The 21,771-nt window shown below is 37.9% G+C and overlaps 1 pseudogene across 1 annotated transcript in view; it reads left to right on the top strand.

Annotated features, from left to right (window-relative positions):
* The window catches only part of LOC125120616 (histone H2A.Z-like), a 48,992-nt pseudogene extending 33,688 nt beyond the window's left edge, over positions 1-15,304 (top strand). Inside the window, exons 2-3 of the transcript XR_007133353.1 lie at positions 7,633-7,734; positions 14,917-15,304. The product of XR_007133353.1 is annotated as a histone H2A.Z-like (transcript). The remainder of the gene's footprint in view (positions 1-7,632; positions 7,735-14,916) is intronic.
* The last annotated feature ends 6,467 nt before the right edge of the window (positions 15,305-21,771 follow it).

The raw sequence follows: 21,771 nt of genomic DNA, 5'->3' as shown, positions 1-21,771 counted from the left end.
AGAAAGTGTGTGCCCTTGAGACAGAGTTTTTTCCCTGTTCTTTATCATTGAATTAAAGACAGGAAAGCAGAGGAGTTACATCTCTACATCACTGAAGAAGAGCATCCATTGAGGCACAATATCAGAGGGCAATTTTGTCCATGGCAAAGATGGCGGGAGTTCCCTTCGTGGCTCAGTGGTTAACGAATCCAACTAGGAACCATGAGGTTGCGGGTTCAATCCCTGGCCTCGCTCAGTGGGTTAAGGATCCGGCATTGCCGTGAGCTGTGGTGTAGGTTGCAGACACAGCTTGGATTTGGCATTGCTTGGCTCTGGTGTAGGCTGGTGGCTGCAGCTCTGATTGGACCCCTAGCCTGGGAACCTCCATATGCCACAGGAGTGGCCATAGAAAAGGCAAAAAGACAAAAAAAAAAAAAAAAGATGGCTGTCGGGGGCAGGGGGATGGGAGGTAGGCAGCTGTTATGGCAAAAGAGAAAGGAGAAGCCCCAGAGAGCTTCATGGTACTGCAGCGTCTATGATGCTGGGCAGCTGCCATAGCTGGGGGCCTAGAAACAGGACTGGAGGACCTCAGGTGGCCTTTCTCTCAGACGGAGACTGAAGGGAGCAACATGGGTAATGGGGCAGTCAAGACAGCAGCAGTGAGAGAGAAGGAGGCCTTGCCTGTGTGCTCAGGATTTGTAAAGGGAGATGTTTGGGGGACAGAACTCTCCCAAGTAGTTTGCAAAATCCGGACTCTAGAGAAAATCACCTTCTGCCCAGAATGACTAAGAAGTTGCATTTGGCTTGAACATCAAGCCTTGAAAGCCAAGAAAGAGAACAATCCTTCTGAATTTAGAACCCTACTGGTTACCAAATGAACAGAAGGAGCAGTGAAGCTGCCTTTGAACTTCCTTAAGTTTTCTTTTACTACTAAAAGGCATACTGACACAGCCTTACCATGAGAAAAAAAAAAAAAATCAAGAGACTCTTCTCTGTTTTTAAAACTTATTGTTCTTAATCTCATTCAGAAACTGCAAGCTTGGGGTATTTTTCCTGGGTTGTGATCTACCTGGTTTCACTAACTGTAGCAAACTTTGCTCAGTATAGAAAGCAGTCCTGCATGACTAGTCCTCAAATTGAGATCCTAATTGTAGATCAAATTGAAGATCATTCTTCAAGTGAGACCATAAGCATAATTTCTTATTTAGAAATTGCAGTTATAACACACTTAAGCTATGAATATTCCTTTTTTTTTTTTTTTTGGTCTTTTGTCTTTTTAGGGCCACACCCACTGCATATGGAGGTTCCCAGGCTAGGGATCAAATCAGAGTTATAGCCACCGGCCTACACAACAGCCACAGCAATGTGGGATCCAAGCCATGTCTGTGACCTACCTACACCACAGCTCATGGCAACACCAGATCCTTAAGCCACTGAGCAAGGCCAGGGATCCAACCTGCACCCACATGGATGCTAGTCAGATTCATTTCCACTGAGTCATGACAGGAATTCCTAAGGTATGAATATTCTTCACCTACACAACTATCTACTCCTCTTTTTGAAGATATTAAGATAGAGATAGAAGTGGAGAAAAAAAAAAAACGTAAGTATTGGCTTCACAGCCTTTGTGGAGAGTAGAATTTCTACTAGCCACAATAAAATCCTGGCTAGCAATACAATTCAAAAGGCACTGATAATCATTTACTATAGGATGATCATTTCTGAAACTGCCCTGGCTAAACTGTGTGTTTAAGTAGATATAGATATCCATAATTTATTTTATTTTATTTTTTATTTTATTTTTTGCTTTTTAGGGCCACATCCGTGGCATATGGAGGTTCCCAGGCTAGGAGTTTAATCAAAGCTACAGCTGCCAGCCTGCCCCACAGCCACAGCCATACCAGATCTGAGTCGCATCTTCAGCCTGCACCACAGCTCATGGCAACACCGGATCCTCAACCCACTGAGCGAGGCCAGAGATTGAACCTGCAACCTCATGGTTCCTAGTCGAATTCATTTCCGCTGCGCCACGACAGGAACTCCTAGATATTCAGAATTTTTCCTTCATCTTTTCATTCTTACAGATGAAAAGCTGAATTATTTTAAGCTATAGCAAAGGCCTCTGTTTCTTTCCCCCAATGAGTTAGAATAAAAAAGGAACTCAACAAAGAAATATAGAGGGAAAAGTCTTCAAATGCACTCTTCATATCAAACATAATAAAACTTCCTCACAAAGCCAACTTCCCTCCGAGTTTGTATCATTATTTGTAAAAGATCTCAGATAGCAATAAAACATTTTCCTTCTATCAAATAGCAGGAAAAATAAATATGACCTTTATATAATGCAAGCAAGAAAACACAAGCAGCATTTTTTTAATAAAGGGCTGACAATTTTACCTCAAATTTGCAATCATTTTGTTCATTGTTTCCACAATCTTGGAATTACTAGTTTTTTGGGGTTTTGGTTTTGGTTACACCTGTAGCATGTGGAATTTTGGATAGAACTCATGCCACAACAGTGACCCAAGCCATTGCGGTGACAACTCTAGATCCTTAATCCATTGTGCCACAAGAGAACTCTTGAAATTACTAGTTTCATTAGGAATAAGGAAAAGGGATTGGGTGCACATGATCTGGGAGAGCTTAAGAAAAGTAGGAAATGTGATATACATTGACTAACACATACGTGTCATTCACACATGGCCGTATGGTAATTCACTTTGTTCTTATAGTGTCTTCCAGTGTAGAGCTAATGTTTTACTGAACAGCAAGTCCTCATTATTACAGGATAATCTGTCCTGGAAAAAGCTCATTTAAGGTGAATCTACCTAAAACAGGAAATAAAATATCATTTTGTACAGAGTAAACAAAGGCTTGATTATTTTATTTTGAAAAATATATCAAAACTTATAAAACTATTGTCTCATATTTAACAGTGTACCAAATAAAATTGTGGCTATGCAGTAATTAATACAGCAAAGAATGACCCTAAGGTTGATTCTTTTTAGGGTAAACTTTTCTGACAAATATGCAGGCTAGCAATGTATACAATTTGCTACTTCTATGATATTTGCAAAAAAGATCACAGTGAGTCACTGAAAATTTTTCAAGAGCTTTAATTTCCCAATGTGCTCTCCTAATGCATTGATATTCAAATAAGTCTCTTTGAAATCTCTATTATGTTACCATTCTTGCCCATTAGTTCTTCTTTGATTATTAATTGAGCCAATTCTATGAGGCCCTCATTTGTCAATAGCTGCCTCTAAACTGAAAGTTCTCCAGCATTATTTCCATTGATTTTATTGACTTTATTGTGTCCCAGCTTCACTCTCTAGTCAATATGCATTGTGCTTAATTTATACTATTAGATATTAACAACATCCAGATAGTGATTAAGAGGCTTATCACCAAAGATGCTGATGTGATGGAGCTCTAGGCTGATTTAAGCGGCTCAGGTATCCATAGGGAACATACAGAATTTTGATAACTTCAGCATCCTTATGCAACACCCCTTGCTTTGGAGCATAACATACCAAAAACATTGGGAAAAAAAATTATGTCCTAAATATATGCCTATTACATTTTCAAACAACAGTAAGTAAATATGGAATAAATAAGCACACACTGATTTAGAACACATACTAGTTTATGGAAGTTGGTGTTTATGGACTGAGTTGTGAAAATTTTCAAGACTTAGCCTTTGAAAGCTCTTTATATTGAAATTTCATCAACAAATGTATTTTAAAAATAAGACACAAAACTGCTAAAATGAGGTGGGCCTGTGGAAAAAGAACCAGGAGCATTTAATCAAATGAATGCTTTACTTTTATTATGGCTATTTTCACCCAATTTTTAGTTCATTTTATCTTTACTCTGAAGAAGATAGACTCTTTAGAATCATTCTGCATATTTTCATGTCCCAGTAGGAGAGCAGTCTAGGACTGACTATTGGTTTAGCAACAACATTTACTCATTTCTTTTGCTCAGAAAGCACTCACTCAGGCTGTTTGGAAATGGATCAGACCACCTGTGTGCTAGCCACGGGCACTCTCACTATACTATATGAGATGTGTACAGAAAATCAGATTAAGTCCCAGAAATCCAATCCTAAAGGATCCTTCTTTTTTTTTTTTTTTTTTTGTCTCTTTAGGGCTGCACCCGTGGCATATAGAAGTTCCCAGGCTTGACCCATGAGTCAAATCAGAGCTGGAGCTGCCAGCCTACACCGTAGCCATAGCAACGCTGGATCTAATCCTTGTCTGAGACCTACATCACAACTCAGGGCAATGCCAGATCCTCAACCTGCTGAGCAAGGCCAGGGATCGAACCCATGTCCTCATGGATACTCGTTGGGTTCATTACCGCTAAGCCACAATAGTATCTCCTAGAGGAGCATTCTTGATCCGTAATATGCTGTGACCCTAAGCAATTATTATTTTTACAAGATAAGCAGTATATTAGAGAGCCTAACTTAAGGAGATGCTCCTGGTTAGACCCAGGGCTAGAAACAGTAAAAGATGACTTAAATGATGAGCAAGGGGTATCTCTGTTTCTGAATATGTTTATATAGACAATATGATCTCATGTAGGGCATTGCAAGAAGGAGAAGCTAAAGAGTCCCTGTTTATTGAGGGCCTGCTATGTGTCCAGTTCTTAACACATGCATTTTAATTCATTAACTAGGCAAGTAGAAAATCATCTAACTGCTACTTCCTGGTTTAATTTTGTTTATATATTCCATCTGAAATTTGAGTATGTCTATGTATATGAATTGAGGTAGGATGTCAGGATTTACTTCTTCCAAATCGTTCACTAAATTTTCCAGTAAACTTTATTAACCTTCCCCCTTAGATTTAAATTACCCTATTATATCCATAAACAAATAGGACTGACTTCTGGGCTATGTAGTCTATTCTATTGTTCTTTATGTCCACTTTAATATTAACATCATACTATTTTCATTAGTAAAGCTTTAGGTTTTCACATATAGTATGTAAATTCCAGTGATTGCGATTTTTTCCCCTAATTTTTTATTAAATACTTTGGCATATTTTTAAGTTTATAGTTATCTTCCAGAGAAATTTTAAAATTAAACTTCATTAAAAATTCTGGTAATATTTATTTGGGATTGCATTAAACTTATACATTAATTAGGTTAGAATTAAAGTTTTTTTTAACAGTATTAAGTCTTCCCATCTAAGAACATGATCTATCTCTCCATTTTTTTTCCAAGCCTTCTGTCACAACCTTAAGAAGAGTTTGATTATACACTTCATATGAACTCATGCATTTATTATTATTGTTATTGTTATTATTACTTTATAACTTTATTATCTGTGAATAAGGTTTTTTCCTTTTACATTTTTATTTTTTATTTTTTTATTTTGTCTTTGTTCCTTTTACATTTTTACCAGTTATTGCCAATACATAGCATACCATTTTTATAACTTAATATTGTACCTGGTCAGTTTGGATTCAGATATTACAGTTTATTGATTCTTCTTAAATTTCCGGTTAGGAATCATATTTTCTGTGAGTGCAATTTTACCTTTTTTTTTGCATTCCATAAATTTTTATTGAGAGCTTATGTATCAGGTTATGTCTGATAGGGGCAGACAGACATAAAAAAATAAAATCACAAAACCTGCCCTCAAGGAATTTGCATACCTGGAAATCAATATAGGTAAGATAAAGGTAGGGAGGTGTGAACACTGGTCCCTGATGGGTTTCCCAATATTGAATAACTGCAACTCTGCATCTTTCCCTTTTCCCTTTTGACATTTATATTTTCAATTCCTTAGTATATTTTTCAGGGCCCTCAATGCATACTAAATGGTCATAGTTTAGAACAAACATTTGTCTTTGTGAGAATTCTAATATTTCACCATAAGAATGTTTGGCTATAAGTTCTCAGTAAAGTCTTAGTTTATTAAGATTTATGTTTTTGTGAGTTTTTCATTATCAGTAAATTGTTTTATACCTGTCAGGATAATTATACGTGTTTTCTCTTTATGGTTTGGGTCTTAACAGTAAGAGGCTGTTAACATTACTACTAAGGAAGTTCATAACTCATACTTTTTCTTTTTCCACAGCTCTAAGTTTAGGAAAATAATTGGAGTAGGATGTGTATCTTGAAGAGGCTAAGGGGGAAAATATACTGAATAAACTGCACTGTCCTTTACCGTGCCAGGTAGCTTAGTATGGATTGACTTCCACCAAGACTGATGATACACCTAAGGCTGATGACACGGTCCCTCACAAATATACACTTTAGTCTGTAGGTAAATTGCCACAGCCACGGAAATATAAGACTGGGCTTGGAGGGTGTCAGTTGAACTTCTAGGGGTTCTTATGGGGCTCTAACTCTTTTGGACTTACTATCTGCAAATGTGCATCTGCCAGTGTCCTCTGTCTGTTGTTGGAGAATGCTACTGGCCTCTTTGCTGTGTATACTGATTGCAATGACTTCCTTCTGTAGCTTCTAGATAACAAAATTTTCATGATTTATCAGGAGGTGTCTTTGTCTGTTTTCTCAGTCAATTCGATCTTACTATTGCCTTTTATCAATTTGGTAGATATAAGATCTTTTAATCTAATTAGTTATGTGAATTCTTTTTCTAATATTAAGTGATTCTTGCATTGCTGGAATACATTCCACTAGTTTCGAGATTTAAGTTTTTTTCATATACTACTGGAACCAAATATATTCAAGAATGTGTTACATGGTAAAGGTTACTTCTCAATTCAGTGTGGAAAAGATGGGCTTCTTCAATACATGGTGTTGTAAAAAGAAGAAAAATATTAAATTGGATTAATCTTTTACACAGTACACAAAAGGTGCTCTACAAATGTGCCAATGATTAAATGTACACTGTGATATGAGGGTAATGAATGGTTGGCAGTCCAAGTGACCTGCGGCTGGGGTTTGATCCCTGGTTCAAGAACTTCCGCATGCTGTGGGTGTGGCCAAAAAAAAAAAAAAGGAAGAGAGAAGGTAAAGGTACAAGGAGAAAATTTCAGTGCATTCCTTTATAATTTGGGGATAGAAAATGCCTTTTTAAACCTCAACTTTTCTAAAGCCTAAGTCTCAAAATACAAAAACCAAGGATAAGAAAAATATTGATAAAATAGACTACATAAAAATGGAAAAGTTCTACATGGCAAAAGATATCAGGGGCAAATCTAAAATTAAATGAGAAATTGAGATAAAGCATTTGAAATTCACAACAGGAGCAATACTTTCTTTTTTTTTCCTTCTTTTTGCCTTTTCTAGGGCTGCTCTCAGGGCATATGGAGGTTCCCAGGCTAGGGGTCGAATCGGAGCTGTAGCCGCCGGCCTACACCAGAGCCACAGCAACTCAGGATCCGAGCCGCGTCTGCAACCCACACCACAGCTCACGGCAACGCCGGATCGTTAACCCACTGAGCAAGGACAGGGACCGAACCTGCAACCTCATGGTTCCTAGTCGGATTCTTTAACCACTGCGCCACGACGGGAACTCCAACTTTAAATATACTTTCTCTAATCCTTTAAAAGCCTCTAGAAATTGAGAAAAATAAGATTAGCAATCTACAGGAAAATGCACAGTTCGTGGAAGAGGAAATACAAAGAGTCCTAACATACGAAGTGATGTTCAACTTTCTCTTAATAAGAGAAGTGCTCATTGAACTACTCTAAGATCATACTGCTCACCTACCAAATTAGCAAAGCTTCCAACAGCGAGCTGAGGAAGAAAGTCCGCTCCTGTAACACAGGTAGGCATGCAAAATGGAGTAAACTCCATGAAGGACAGTTTGGTTAGATCTGACAAACTGCAATTTGCCTTTTATTGCTACAACTTTTCCCTACAAATATGCCTGCTTGTATGTGAAATGCTTTATATACAAGGTTATTCATTGCTATTGTTTTTTACACGAAAAATTTTACACAGGGCAAAGGGAGCCCAAGTGTCTATCAAAAGAGAACTACTAAAATAAATTCTGGTAAACCCAGACAACAGAATAGGAGGCACCATTATAAAAGCAAGTGAAGAAACTTACCTTGCACTGATGTGGAAAGATCTTTAGACTACATTGGGTTTTTTCTTTTTTTTTCTTTCTTTTTTTTTTTTTGGTATTTTTGCCATTTCTTGGGCCACTCTCACGACATATGGAGGTTCCCAGTCTAGGGGTCTAATCGGAGCTGTAGCCGCCCACCTACGCCAGAGCCACAGCAACTCGGGATCCGAGCCGTGTCGGCAACCTACACCACAGGTCATGGCAATGCCAGATCCTAAGCCACTGAGCAAGACCAGGGATCAAACCCGCAACCTCATGGTTCCTTGTCAGATTCGTTAACCACTGCGCCAAGATGGGAACTCCTAGACTACATTGTTAAGTGAAAAACAAGCAGATCAAAGAAACATACATTATGCTAGTTATAATGCTATTAATCACTAAAGAGATAATCGCTGTCACAGCAATGATTCTCAAAGTGTGGCTTGGGGACCCCAAGATCATTTCAAGGGCCCACAAGGTCAAACTACTTTCATGACAATACTAAAAATTTATATGTTCAATATTGGCACTTTCTAAAATTTATAAAAACACATTAGTGAAAACTCCAGGAATAAAAGCAGGCTTGGACATAACTGATTCAGATTCATCTGGCTGACATTTTTCTGGCTCTGTCACTTGTGCTGTGCCATTATAAATGGCATTTAGGTCAGGCTGTGAAGAAATGAATAAACACTGCCTGGCAACACTACGGAAACAGACCACAATGGCAGACCACTTGCTTTCTAAGTCTCGTCCTTTCCACAAAGAAATTTACAAAAAGAAAAAGAGCATCACAAGATAAATATTCCCAAAAGGCCAAGTCCAAAAAATGGCTGTCTATATTAAACTCTTCTTTCCTCTTAAGACTTGTAGTAAACTACAATTGAGTAAACTAGACAATTGAGATAATTTCTAGGTCATAATAAAATTTTTAGTGGGTAACTTATTCTTTCTTAACAAGTAAGTACAGACATACTAAACACAGGATTTGTGGTCATAGCTGTATGTAGCTGGGGACCAGATGCTTGGTCACAAGGGAAATTGAATGAGAATGGAAAGCCACCTCTACTATTAAAAATTCAAAAACATATGGCATTTGCTGTTTATAAAATATTTCTCTCTTGTGTAAAACGTTTCTGAACCATGGTCTCCGGGGCACACACTCTGAGCTGTTTTTTCCTGGAGTAGTGTTTCATTTGCACAAACTAACCCACATTTTCTTCTGTGATTCTCCATATGACTAATGAAGCATAGCTCTGAGGTTATGATTTAGGGGAATATATGTGGCCATGGAGTACATAGCCCTGACTGGACCCATGCCTTTTTTATAAACATGTTCTCACACAATTGGCTGTCCATTCTCCATTTTCCTCTGTTCTTTTTCATTTTGATTTTTAAAGATGATCTATTCAACTGTAATTGAGTAAGAAAACTGTGTTTTCGACACTGGCTCTTGGATTTGCACCTTCAATAAAAAGGTATAGACTATTAGTTCTTCAGATTCTGTCCAAGCTTTTCCCCAAGGGATAGTTCCAAGCCTCATCACTTCATGCTGGGCCAGTTTTTCAGCTACCTGCAAGGCCCAGCTGTCTAAGGCTACACAATTAAAGAGATACTGCACGACATGCCCTGATAATGTTTTTCCCTTCCTGCTCACATTCATTTAACTTATCCATCCTCATATAACATTTCCTTAAGTAGACAGATTATATATCTATTTACTTGTATATACCAGTAAAATGAGTGCAATGGGTACAAAAGCAGTTTAGGTTCTGAGTGTGTTTATTTGCAATACAGTGAAACAACTTGAAGTATAAATATATTTCAAACTTAGAAATGAATATATAAAACTTTTAAGGGTATATTAAAATCTTATTTGTATTTATTTATTTATTTATTTTTTGTCTCTTGTCTTCTTAGGGCCACACCCACAGCATATGGAGGCTCTCAGGCTAGGGGTCCAATTGGAGCTGTAGCTACTGGCCTATGCCACAGCCACAGCAACTCGGGACCTGAGCTGTGTCTTCGACCTACACCACAGCTCACAAGGCCAAGGATCGAACCCTAATGGTTCCTCATGGATACTAGTCGGGTTCATTAACCACTGAGCCACAGTGGGTATTCCTTACTTGTATTTCTTTATCTAAAAATCAATAAGTACAATAAACACAAAAGCTAATGGTTTCCAAAAATTGTAGCCTCAATTAGTCCCTTTCACAAGTGGAATGATCAAATTACTGCAAAGACCTTGGATTTCACTGAAGGCCACATATCAGATTTAAATCATGTTTCAATTTCCAAAATCCTTCCATTTTTTAGCTGCTTTGTGGAATCTAGGTTTTAGTGGGGTGTTGTTTTGGTTTTGTTTTTGTTTTGGAAAAATTTCTTTTTAGACATGGTTCTAGAAAAGGTATTTAAACTGCCAACATATCTTCCATGTTTGTCTGAATAGCTTAGTCAAGATTGGTTTTATAATGTGACCAAATGATGGAAGTTTTTGAATGACACCGAAGTTTGCTGGAGGTGATTAAATTTTCAGGATGAATATGAACAACTCATTTACAAAATGTGTCAACTGATCACAGGGAATCCCAAAGACTCAAGAACAAGAAAATACAAACAAAAAATAAAATAATCAAATGTGCTAAAGCTTATTCGTACAGTAGTAAGAATGATATCCTGAAACTTTCATGTTTATAGTTTACTTGGATCATCATCCTATGATCCTTGGATGTCACCTTTTCCAGGAAGCCTTCTGTAGATCCTATAGTTCCTTTTTTTTTTTTTCAGCCCTTCCTTACTCATCAGTAACTGACAGCAGAGAGTGTTGGTAGAATGTGTGCATATTAAGAAGTGAAATAAAAACAGTTAATTCCGTGAAAGAAACATTTCAACTGTTAAAATGAAAAGCATACAGATAAAGTACAAAATACAAGTTGTGCAATTTCAGTAATTATGTATGTACAATTAGTGCTCTTAAATTTGCATTGAAGACTAGCCATGCACAAAATAAAGGTGAGTGGCATGATTCATGCTAATAATTTCAATTTTTAATTTTTCTTTACTTAAAATACTACATTAGACATTTAAAGACACTGTAACTGGAGAGAGAAACCCCAGCAGAAAGAAAAACCTTTAACAGCACTTTTTCCTGATTTTTGAACTTTTTCTGCTTTTTCATTTTGTACTGAGCCCCACAGATTATGGAGTGTTGGTTATAATGATACATCAAACAGGATCCTTTGAAGTCTGGAAAAGTTCAGCATCTTCCAGACTGTCTGCTCTATAGAGAGATGACAGATAGATGGATGATAATAAATAGACAAATAGATAGGTAAAATATTGTTTATTTTGTTAAAGCACCCACTGTGTAAATATTTCTGAAGTATGAATACCTGGTTCATCACTTCCTTAGAATCTGCTTACCACTTGGAGTTCCCGTCGTGGTGCAGTGGTTAACGAATCCGACTAGGAACCATGAGGTTGCGGGTTCGGTCCCTGCCCTTGCTCAGTGGGTTAACGATCCGGCGTTGCCGTGAGCTGTGGTGTGGGTTGCAGATGCGGCTCGGATCCTGCGTTGCTGTGGCTCTGGCGTAGGCTGGTGGCTACAGCTCCGATTCGACCCCTAGCCTGGGAACCTCCATATGCCACGGAAGCGGCCCAAAGAAATAGCAAAAAGACAAAAAAAAATCTGCTTACCACCATTCACTGCCTCCGTGTTGTTTATAGTTTTAGGACTAGGAGTTTTTAATTTCTTTTTAATACTGCACCTAATACTGGCCTTTCTCAGGGGCATTTCTGCTCTGGTGCGCGGTGTGCTTGATGACCTTTAGGGGAAGATCAGGTGGTTCCTCTGTTCTTCACACTTGGGAAGGAAAGACCTGCTTGTAAAATACAACAAATGTTTCCTGGATTGAAGCCAATTTATTTTTGATCTTCATTTGATCTTTATTTCACCTAATCCTTTTCTTTGTGTGATTTCCATTTGTTGATATGCCAAAATTCTGCCAACTAGTTTCCGTCTTCAAAAAAAAAAAAAAACAAATCCTCAATTTCTGTCATTTAATTTAATATTTAGGTTTATTTGCCAAACATAAATTAAATCCTCTCTGTTCTAATGTCAACCCCTAATCAGGTCAGAAGCATATCTTTTGTCTTGGCGATCGATCGACTCACCTATAGGCTTATTGTGCCATTCCATTAAAGGACTGGCATAGATTGGTCTTTGTGGCTATGTTTAATTGGGGGGAAGAAGGGATAAAGGATTCTTTTTCCAGTTATTTATTTTCACAAGAGAATATGTTCAAGTCACTGTGGTCAAATCTATAGAGTACCAATTATCTCTAAGTAATGTTTCTAATACACTCAGCTTTCATTGGAGTTGCCCATATAAAGTGGATGACCCCCCCAAATGCCTTTAGTCTCAATTCAAAGACATGATACAAGGACTTATTTGATCCATTCCATAGATTATGTCACAGTCTATTCTTGTTAATCTAGAGTTATGGCAATTTGTGCATTCTCCTGTTGCAAATAATCTGTAGGCAAGACGAAAGTCCTCCTGCAAAGCTTTACTAAACTCTAGACCTGCTAAGAGAAACCTTCTTTTTCCAGATGAAACTCTATTCAGAGGGCTGGGCAAAGCAAACTGAAGCACCAATTAGCACTGTTAGCTCAGCATTTTCAACATGCAAGTTTGCTTCCAAAAACCTCCCTTTGAGCCTGAGTTTGCAAGAGGTTCAGATCTCCTGAGTTTCACTTTGAGTGTCAAGTTCAAGCAGAACCCCAGAGTAACTCAAAGCAAAACCCACTTTGGACCCTTTGAGTTTCACCTGGCTTCTACCTGAAAGAACTTCACAGTGTTCCCTTAAAACTTGGCCCAAGTTTGCATGCAATTCAACTGAAATCCAATTCATCATTACTGAAAGGTTTGCAAACCTCCATAAAATGAGGTGTGAACCTGGTATGACCTCTGGGTATCTAAGGAAGATTACCAGAGTTGCCAACAAACTTAAACAGAACTGTTAAAAACTGGTGAAGAATCTACATGTTATATTTTAAACAATAATTCACCTCCGAGAAATCTATGAATCACATATAATTGGCCCTAAGAGATGAGTTATTTCTGCTTAGTAAAATTATTATTTTTTCATCTCTGGATAGTCTTTTAAATAGGAAGGATGTTGGTTAATTGATGAGAAATTAGGTGGCTACTATTACATGCTGTTTTCATCTCATCAACACATAGAGTAAATAACGAGTTTAGGCACGTTATTAACCATTGGCTAGAAAGTGGCCCCAGGAATCTACATTTTTCTAATGGCAAACTGTTGAGATAATTCAATATCTTAGCGCAACACAATGGGTTGGAACAACCTGTCACAGAAGACAAACTTCCACTTTTTCCACTGGAGATAAAACTGTGCTTATTCTTTTCTTTGTTCCACAGGCAGAGTTTCTTCCCTGGCTCATCTCTGCCTTGCCCTCCACCCTCTTCTCTCACCACAAAGACCTCTTGTATCTTCCTGATAATCCTCATTCATTCTCCCTCCTCTAATCATTTCCCCTCTTCCCCTTCAAGCCACATTTCCCTCCTTTATTCTCCAACCTCCCACCCATCCCCCTCAGTTCTTCATCTGCTTCTTTTCTTCAGCTTTCTGATGGAACTTTTCGACCAGCTTCCCACGGCACCTGTTTTACGACAGTGTTGTAAATGGGCCTCTGATACCCGCTCCCACCATTCCCGTACATGGGCAAGTCTTCCTAATTCTAGCCCAGCGCGCCCTTTGTTCTTTGCCCTGAGGTTTTCCAAACTCCTCTAGAGGGGAGGTTGTATGACTATACTCAGACCCTGCCACTGAGCAACGCTTTGCAGCATCTGTGGATGACAGAGTGACTTTATTCCATCAACTTAATCACTAACAGGAGAAATAAAAAAATAATGTATAGCAGGAAAAAAATGTGGATTTGAGAGTCAAAAAGAGCTGGATTTGGGAGTTCCCGTCGTGGCGCAGTGGTTAACGAATCCGACTAGGAACCATGAGGTTGCGGGTTCGGTCCCTGCCCTTGCTCAGTGGGTTAACGATCCGGCGTTGCCGTGAGCTGTGGTGTAGCATGCAGACGCGGCTTGGATCCCGCGTTGCTGTGGCTCTGGCTAGGCCTGTGGCTACAGCTCCGATTCAACCCCTAGCCTGGGAACCTCCATATGCCGTGAGAGCGGCCTGAGAAATGGAAAAAAAAAAAAAAAAAAAAGAGCTGGATTTGAATTGCATCTCTGTCGCAGCAATCTTGAACAACTGACCTACACTCTTGGAGCTCTGGCTACCTCTCTAGTGAAATGGGGACACTAATATCTACCTTGAAACACTAAAAAAATAAATGAAATAATGCATTATTGAGACCCTGTTCATATTAATTCTTTACCATCAAGAGGTTCCTTAAGAGAAGATGGTGCATCTTAATCTTAGGTATAAGCCAGAATAGTTTAGTGGAAAATTAGTTTATTTTTAGCCTTTTCATATAATTTCCCCATTTAATGTCCTAAACAACGTGTGTTTTCTCTTTGAGGCACAAACAACACCAGTCTCAAAGAACCCTATTTTTTTTCATTTGGGAAGAACATTCCAAAATGTGCATTTTGCTAGAGCTAGGGTGAGTTCATGCTATCTGCTTGGGTTAGAGCACCTGTCTAGCAAAGGAGAATCTTATGAAAAATAGCATACTCATAACTTGTATTTGTACATTAACTTCCAAAGAAAACATTCGTTGTTAAATATTATCTTTAAAGAAAACCAAATTAAAACTTATTTGTGCGAGTTTGAATCACGGTGCCGCGAAGGAGCAGTCGGCAGGATCTCGTTTGGTGTCTGACCAGTCCTTTCTCTGCCTTGTTTGTTTGAGCTTCAGCAGAAACTTGCAGTAAGGCTTGGAAGGACTTTGGAAAGTCCAAGACAAAGGCGGGTTCCCGCTCTCAGAGAGCCAGTTTGCAGTTTCCTGTGGGCCATATTCATTGACCTCTGAAATCTCAGACGACCAGCCATGGATGCATGGGTGCGACTGCCTCTGTGCACAGTGCAGACATCCTGAAGAACATCACTCCAGAGGTATCTGAATTGGCAGGAAACGCATCAAAAAATCTGAAGGTAATGTGTATTACTCCTCATCACTTGCAACTGGCTATTCGTGGAAAAGTGTTGGATTATCTCATCAAGGCTACAGTTGCTGGTGGTGGTGTCATTCCACACATCCACAAATCTCTGGGAAGAAAGGACAACAGAAGTCTGCCTAAAGGATGCCTGGATTGCTTATTATCTCAGGACTCTAATTACTATACTCTAACAGCTTGGTGATTGCAGTGGACCGTATCTCTGTAAATTACACAATTTTGCGTTTTGGAATTCCATTTGAATAAGTTGGAAGTTTAATTAGCTTTCCAGCCAGCCAAATTTCTGCATGCGAGTCTTAAACATCTTTAAGTGTTACTGTGGCTTCAAAGAAGCTATTGATTCTGAAGTAGGGGGTTTTGATTGAGTTGACTGTTTTTTAAAAACTATTTGGATTTTAATTGTGATGCAGAAGTTATAATGGCAAACATTTGGTTTTGTACAGATATTGTTTACACTTTGATGGATAAGCTCAAGAAAGGTCGTATCCAAACAAAACAAAACAAAGCAAAACTTAATAGTGCTAATAATTGTAAAAATAATGATAATTTAATGACCTTATTGTTATTACTAACATACAAATATCAAAATTAAAAGAATTTATCTCAGTTCTTTAAGGTGGAATTCACAAAGACACATAAATAAGAAATGTTGAGAATTGTTTTTGACCCTAAGTTGGGTGAAAAGCTCTTTTTCCAGCTAAACCAATTTTTTAATCTCTTGTCCATTCACTTCAACACACAGCTTTGGAAAACTTAATTTTCTGCAAATGTGTGCACTTTAAGATAAGGCAGGTTCCTCAGGGACGTCTCAATATCTTTCATGTAGTTTTTTTTCCCCATCTTGATAAACACACACATTCACCAAATAATAATTGGGGGAAATGTACATATTACTGCATTCTTACTGCATATATCTAAGGCTGAGGCTCTAAGCAAAAGCAAAATGTCTGAATTAAAAAATGAAGAACTTTGCCAATCATTCAGAGATTTTGTTTGTTTGTTTAATTTTATAAGGGCATCATATTTAGAGCCAATAAACCAGATGACTAAGCGTTTGGTGCCATGTGGATTATCCCCGAAAGCATCGGTTGGGTTATTTTTGTGTAGAAGTTAAATATTCAGTATTATAGGAGAAGGCCAGTAAGAAATATATAGCAATGTTTATTTTCTTAGATTTAGTAGACTTTATAGTGAGAAACGAGAAAAAGGAAAAATGCAATATGTAAAAAGAGAAAAGGTCTGTTGCTTTTAACTTTATCATCACATATCGAGCTCAATAAATTCTTGTTGAATGAACGAATTTTGTAATAAATTAAATGCGGACCCTTTCAGTCTAGGAGATGAGGCTAACCTAGCAAATATCAGAGGAGGGAACTTGAAAGATGACTCTGCCCACTTTGAAGTGGGCACAGCAGGCCCAGTGATGGGCTCACCATAAGGACAGCTAGGTTGATGCATGACACAAAGGTGAAACAGAGCAGAACTCTGCAGAATTCAGCCGTCTAATAGTAAAAAAAGAGTGATATCACATACAGATGCAGAGTATAAATGGGTAGAGCGAGGAGCAGGATTGCAAATGCAAGAGTAAATCCAGAGCTAAAAGCTACGCTGGAAATGAATCCTTATGGAAATAGAGCGAGCAAGCAAGGGCAACAAGATTATCTGAACAAATGTGTTAGCTTTAGTCCCTTGGTCTTTTGAGTAGCAGTTGGCATTTTGGATTTATAAGCTGCCACAAAATTGCCTAGATGGAAATAAATAAGGAGATAAGAAGTCAAGGCAGAAGAGCAAAGGGAGGAATGAATGAAGAGACGATAAGAACTGAGAAGGGGGGACAGTAAAGGAATTGATAATATGAAAGGAAAAGGAAATAGATAAGGGAGATAAAAACGGAGGAAGGAGGCAAGGGCAGGAAGTGAGAAGGAAAGAAATCCCCAAGGATTGGGAGGAATCTTGACTATTTCTTGACCGGTCTTACAAAACTCCATAATCCATTGGCTCATTTATTAACACCGACTTGCCAGGGTACCCAGCCAGGCATCTTTGAAGTTTGTAGCTTTGGTATAGAAATGGCTCCAGTCTCAGAAGCTAGCTCTGAAATAAATATGAGGGATGTTTCATTATAACCACAAATCCGTGAGAGTGAAAATTCATAGAAAAAGGAAAACGAAAATATTATATTTTCTTTGAAAAAGTTGGTCCTGAGGTCATTACCCAGTAATGATTCATTCTACCCAGCCAGAAAAGCTAGGGGTACCCCTTTTATGAGTCAAAATATTTTTGTGTGTGTGTGTGGATTTCTTTGTTTTGATAACTTTATTTCTTGATTTGTTAAACAATATTAATGTCAAGTGACATAACAAATGGAAAATTAGTTGAATCCCTCACACAGAGGCATCAACCCTGGAGGGTACACTTGATATAGATGACTAAAATTTTTATCTTCTCTAATTAATAAAGCATCAACTGTTAGGAGCAATAAAATGCTTTTTATAATGCAACTAGTTCCTTATTTGTCCTGCATTTGAACTTAGGGTTCTGAGTTTCCAGATGTCTCCCAAAACATACATTTGAGGGGGGCTGCGAAATGCTACTTTTATAAAACAGAGAGTAAGTTCAGGGACATTAGCAGTTCTAACAGAAGTCTGGAATAATAGAAATTGGGTCAACAAGGATTTAAGGGAAAATAATGGATGAGAGATTTCAACTGCATTCTCAGAGAGAGTTGACTACATAGATGACCTTTTACTTAGTGCCATTATCTAAAATGTACTGTCACTGTTATAGGCTACTAATATTTAAGTTAATAATAATAATAGTAGTAGTAGTAGTTTACATTTACTGACTATTGCTATGGACTAGGAGCCATTCCAAGCATTTTACAAATTAATACAGTCAGTCCTGGGAACAACTTTAAGTGATAGATAGTTATTATTTTTTCCCCTTATTTTGGTGAATTGATGAGACTAGATGGATTCCCTGTGAATTAATTATTTAAATTCAAGTCGTCAAGTCACAAAAATTAATAGCAATCATAATTCTTAGTAATTCAGCAATTCGGGACTTTTCTAACTCCTTAATAAAGAAAGATTGCTCCTGAAGATCAGGACATAAACAGTTAATTGTCTCAGAAATTCAAAACCCAATATAGGATTACTTTGAATAAGCTATTTTAGCAAGTATTTTTAGAAAATTTCAGTGGTTTGCACTTGTGCATCTGACCTAGGAAATATTAACCAGAAACTTAATATTTGTTATATGCATGTAACACTGGATTCTATAGTGGGTTCCCTAAGATGTCTGCTCTTGTTGAAAGACTTTGGGTCAGGCGCTCAGTCACTAGTGCCTGGGAAATACTCAGCAACCAACAGGAGCTCTGATCTTCATCCCTACTCTTCAGTCCGGTTATGCCATCTTCCTCTTAAAAGCAGAGGATAGTAATGTTTACATATCCACCGTATGATTTGCTGTAAGAATCAAATGAGTTATAGATGCAAAAAAACTACTTAAATCCTTATTATTTTTATGGTATTAAACATGAGTATATTAGATGATGGAAGAAGTGGAAGGATGTATATCTGCTCAAGAATGTTATAGATTTGATCACCTTATTTTAGCATTCGATCATATGTTCATCTTGATAAATGGGAAAACTGCTTATATTCTAACTATATTAATCAATGGTCTTGAGTTATAACTAAGAGGCTACATATAATGTGTTCGTCCAGTATACATGTGAGCCAAACTTGCCTGCCTTCAAATCAAAACTACATTGACTAGCTGTGCAACCTTAAACAATGTTCTTAACCTCCTCAATGTCCTCACCTATAATATGGGCATGATACTGGTATCTATCTCATTGAGCTGTTGTAAGGATTAAATGAATCAATGAATTAAAGCACTTAGAATTAATAACTACTATATGAAATATACTATATAAGCTTTTTCTATTATTATGAATTTTAACATAGGTTCAGGTAAAGGCAAGTGGCATTATTATTTTTCTAAGTCACTCCATATGAATTTCGAAGACATCATTTTTCAAATACTTTAAGTAAATTAGAATCACACACATACTACTCACCCAGCACTCTGCCAGGTAACAGCAATAGCAACAACAAAAACTCTGCTATAGTCTCCCAGCCTTTAAGGTGTTTATAATCTAAATGGGATCAGGAAAGAAGAAGGCAAAAAATTATTGAAGACCAAAACAATTTATTGGGGTATCAAAATTAAAAATTCAATATCTGCTTCAAGGTGCAGTAGAAGGTCATTATGGATTCTTAATCAGGAGAGTGACATGATGAGAATAGTGTTTGAGAAACAGAATGCTCAAAGACCTGAAGATTTTTCTCCTGTATTGCCAGACTGGATAGACGGCAACATCACGTACCTGGTCACTCAGCCTGAGTACTGGCAGTCCAGTCCAACTCAAAATCCCATGAGTGTGAGAACCTAAAGATCTTTGTAAGGCACTTTCCACCCTGAATGAAGTGTCCTTTCTTCTGCAAACTACGAGCATGGCCACCGCCACCACCAAGTTACATCCTCTTACCTGGGCTATTGCAATTACTTCCTAGTTTCCCAGCTGCTTTTGACCTTCCCCAATCAAACTGATTGTTACCTATCATCTGTCTAAAATTCATTATCTGGAGTTCCCATCGTGGCTCAGTGGTTAACGAATCCGACTAGGAACAATGAGGTTGTGGGTTCCATCCCTGGCTTTGCTCAGTGGGTTAAGGATCTAGCGTTGCTGTGAGCTGTGGTGTAGGTTGCAGACACGGCTCGGATCCTGCGTTGCTGTGGCTCTGGCGTAGGCTGGTGGCTACAGCTCCTATCCGACCCCTAGCCTGGGAACCTCCATAGGCCGTGGGAGTGGCCCAAGAAATGGCAAAAAAGACCAAAATAAATAAATAAATAAATAAATAAGTAAGTAAATAAATAAATAAAATAATAAAATAAAATGCATTATCTGAACATTCACTCACTCATTCTCAAATGTTTATTTGGTGCTTACTCTATACCAGGCCAATTACAAACAATCACTGAGCAAAAAACAGATATGGTCTCCAAACATCATGAAGACGTCATGCTGACAGATAATAACCAAACTATCCTCACAAACTGAGATTGAGTTTGAGGTAAAATTTAATAAAAATTTCTAAGCCTCCGTCTTCACATATTTGAACAGGAATAATACAACCTACCTCACAATATTGTTATGTAGATAAAATAAGATTACGGTTAGGAAAGAACCACAGAGTAGATGCTTGATAAGCATTTACTTTGTTTTTGAAATCAAATGGCAGCAATAGGCCCAGAGGATGGAGCTAGAAATATGGATCAGAAAGTCACTGGTAGAAGGTAAGTGGAGAAGGAGCCATAAGAGTGAATGATCGCTCCAAAAGACAGAGATAGTCTAAGAAAGTTAAGGATCAAGCACTAGCTCTGGAGAGGGAGAAGGAGCCATGAGAAAGAGACTGAGAATTTGTAAGAGAGGGAGCAGAAAAACCAGGGTCTGCTGTTAAAAAATATTAAATGACTTTGTGTGTCCTGCATCTGTTTCTATTTTTAGAGATAACCACCAGGTAGCAATATGAAAGACAAATACATAAACATCATAAATATATCAAGAAAATGATCAGCCCTTAGCCGGTTACCAAGTGTTGCACAGAGTCAACTTTTATTCAACTCAGACAGTCTGGGGAGGAGACCGGTTTAAACTAATGAAAACTATGAATTATATTATATTCTTTAAATAAGTGCAATTTGATTTTTTCAAATGTATACAATGAGATGATGGTAGGCCAAGAAGAGTACTGGCAAGTAGATGCTTTTATAGACTTGCTTCCATAAATAACAAAAATTACTTTATTAATATATAAATTAAGAGTACTTAAATAGATGATATCAGACTACATGCTTGAAAAATGTGTTCTCTCAAGTAGGTTAATTATATCCTTGCAGTCTTTTATACTATTTTTTGCTTCCTGAATCCACTTAGCATAAATAGAGCAAAGACATCTTTATCTTAACCCCATGTCAACTACCAAAAATTCCAAATTGGCAAACCAGAGTCATGAGCTTTTATCATTCACAGGGCTCAAGCCCATATATGAATACTCTTCTCTTTGAAAATCCGGTATATTTAAGCTAGTTCTTTCTAGATCAACTTTTCAATGGTTAACTGATCTTCTTGAACCAAATAAATGTATTTAATTTCATTGATGGCTTATCTTACAAGAATAGTTTCTCCACTAAGGAACTGGTCCCCTCATTCTGCCCCACTTCCCACTCCTGTCAGGGTGTACCTGAAGCATTACATTCAGTTCTGGGGATCACATTTTAGGGTAAACTCCATCAAAATGGAACACAGTTCAAAGAGAAAGATACTTGGAGTCAGTTCACAGGAGAGAGAATTGAAAAAAACTGGGAGGCTTGGTCTGGAGAACAGATGCCATGGAGAAACAGAGACAATAATACTTCTCTCCAACTATCTGAAGGGCTAGGTGCATAAGAGACACTGACTTCATTAATTCCTTCGGCTTCAGAGCTCTGATCTTCAAACACACATGTCCACGGGGAGCCTA

Source organism: Phacochoerus africanus, chromosome 2 (assembly GCF_016906955.1).
Source record: "Phacochoerus africanus isolate WHEZ1 chromosome 2, ROS_Pafr_v1, whole genome shotgun sequence".
NCBI classification, from domain to species: Eukaryota; Metazoa; Chordata; class Mammalia; order Artiodactyla; family Suidae; genus Phacochoerus; species Phacochoerus africanus.
Note: the sequence above shows the minus strand (reverse complement) of the source record. Positions and strands in the feature narration are given on the sequence as shown.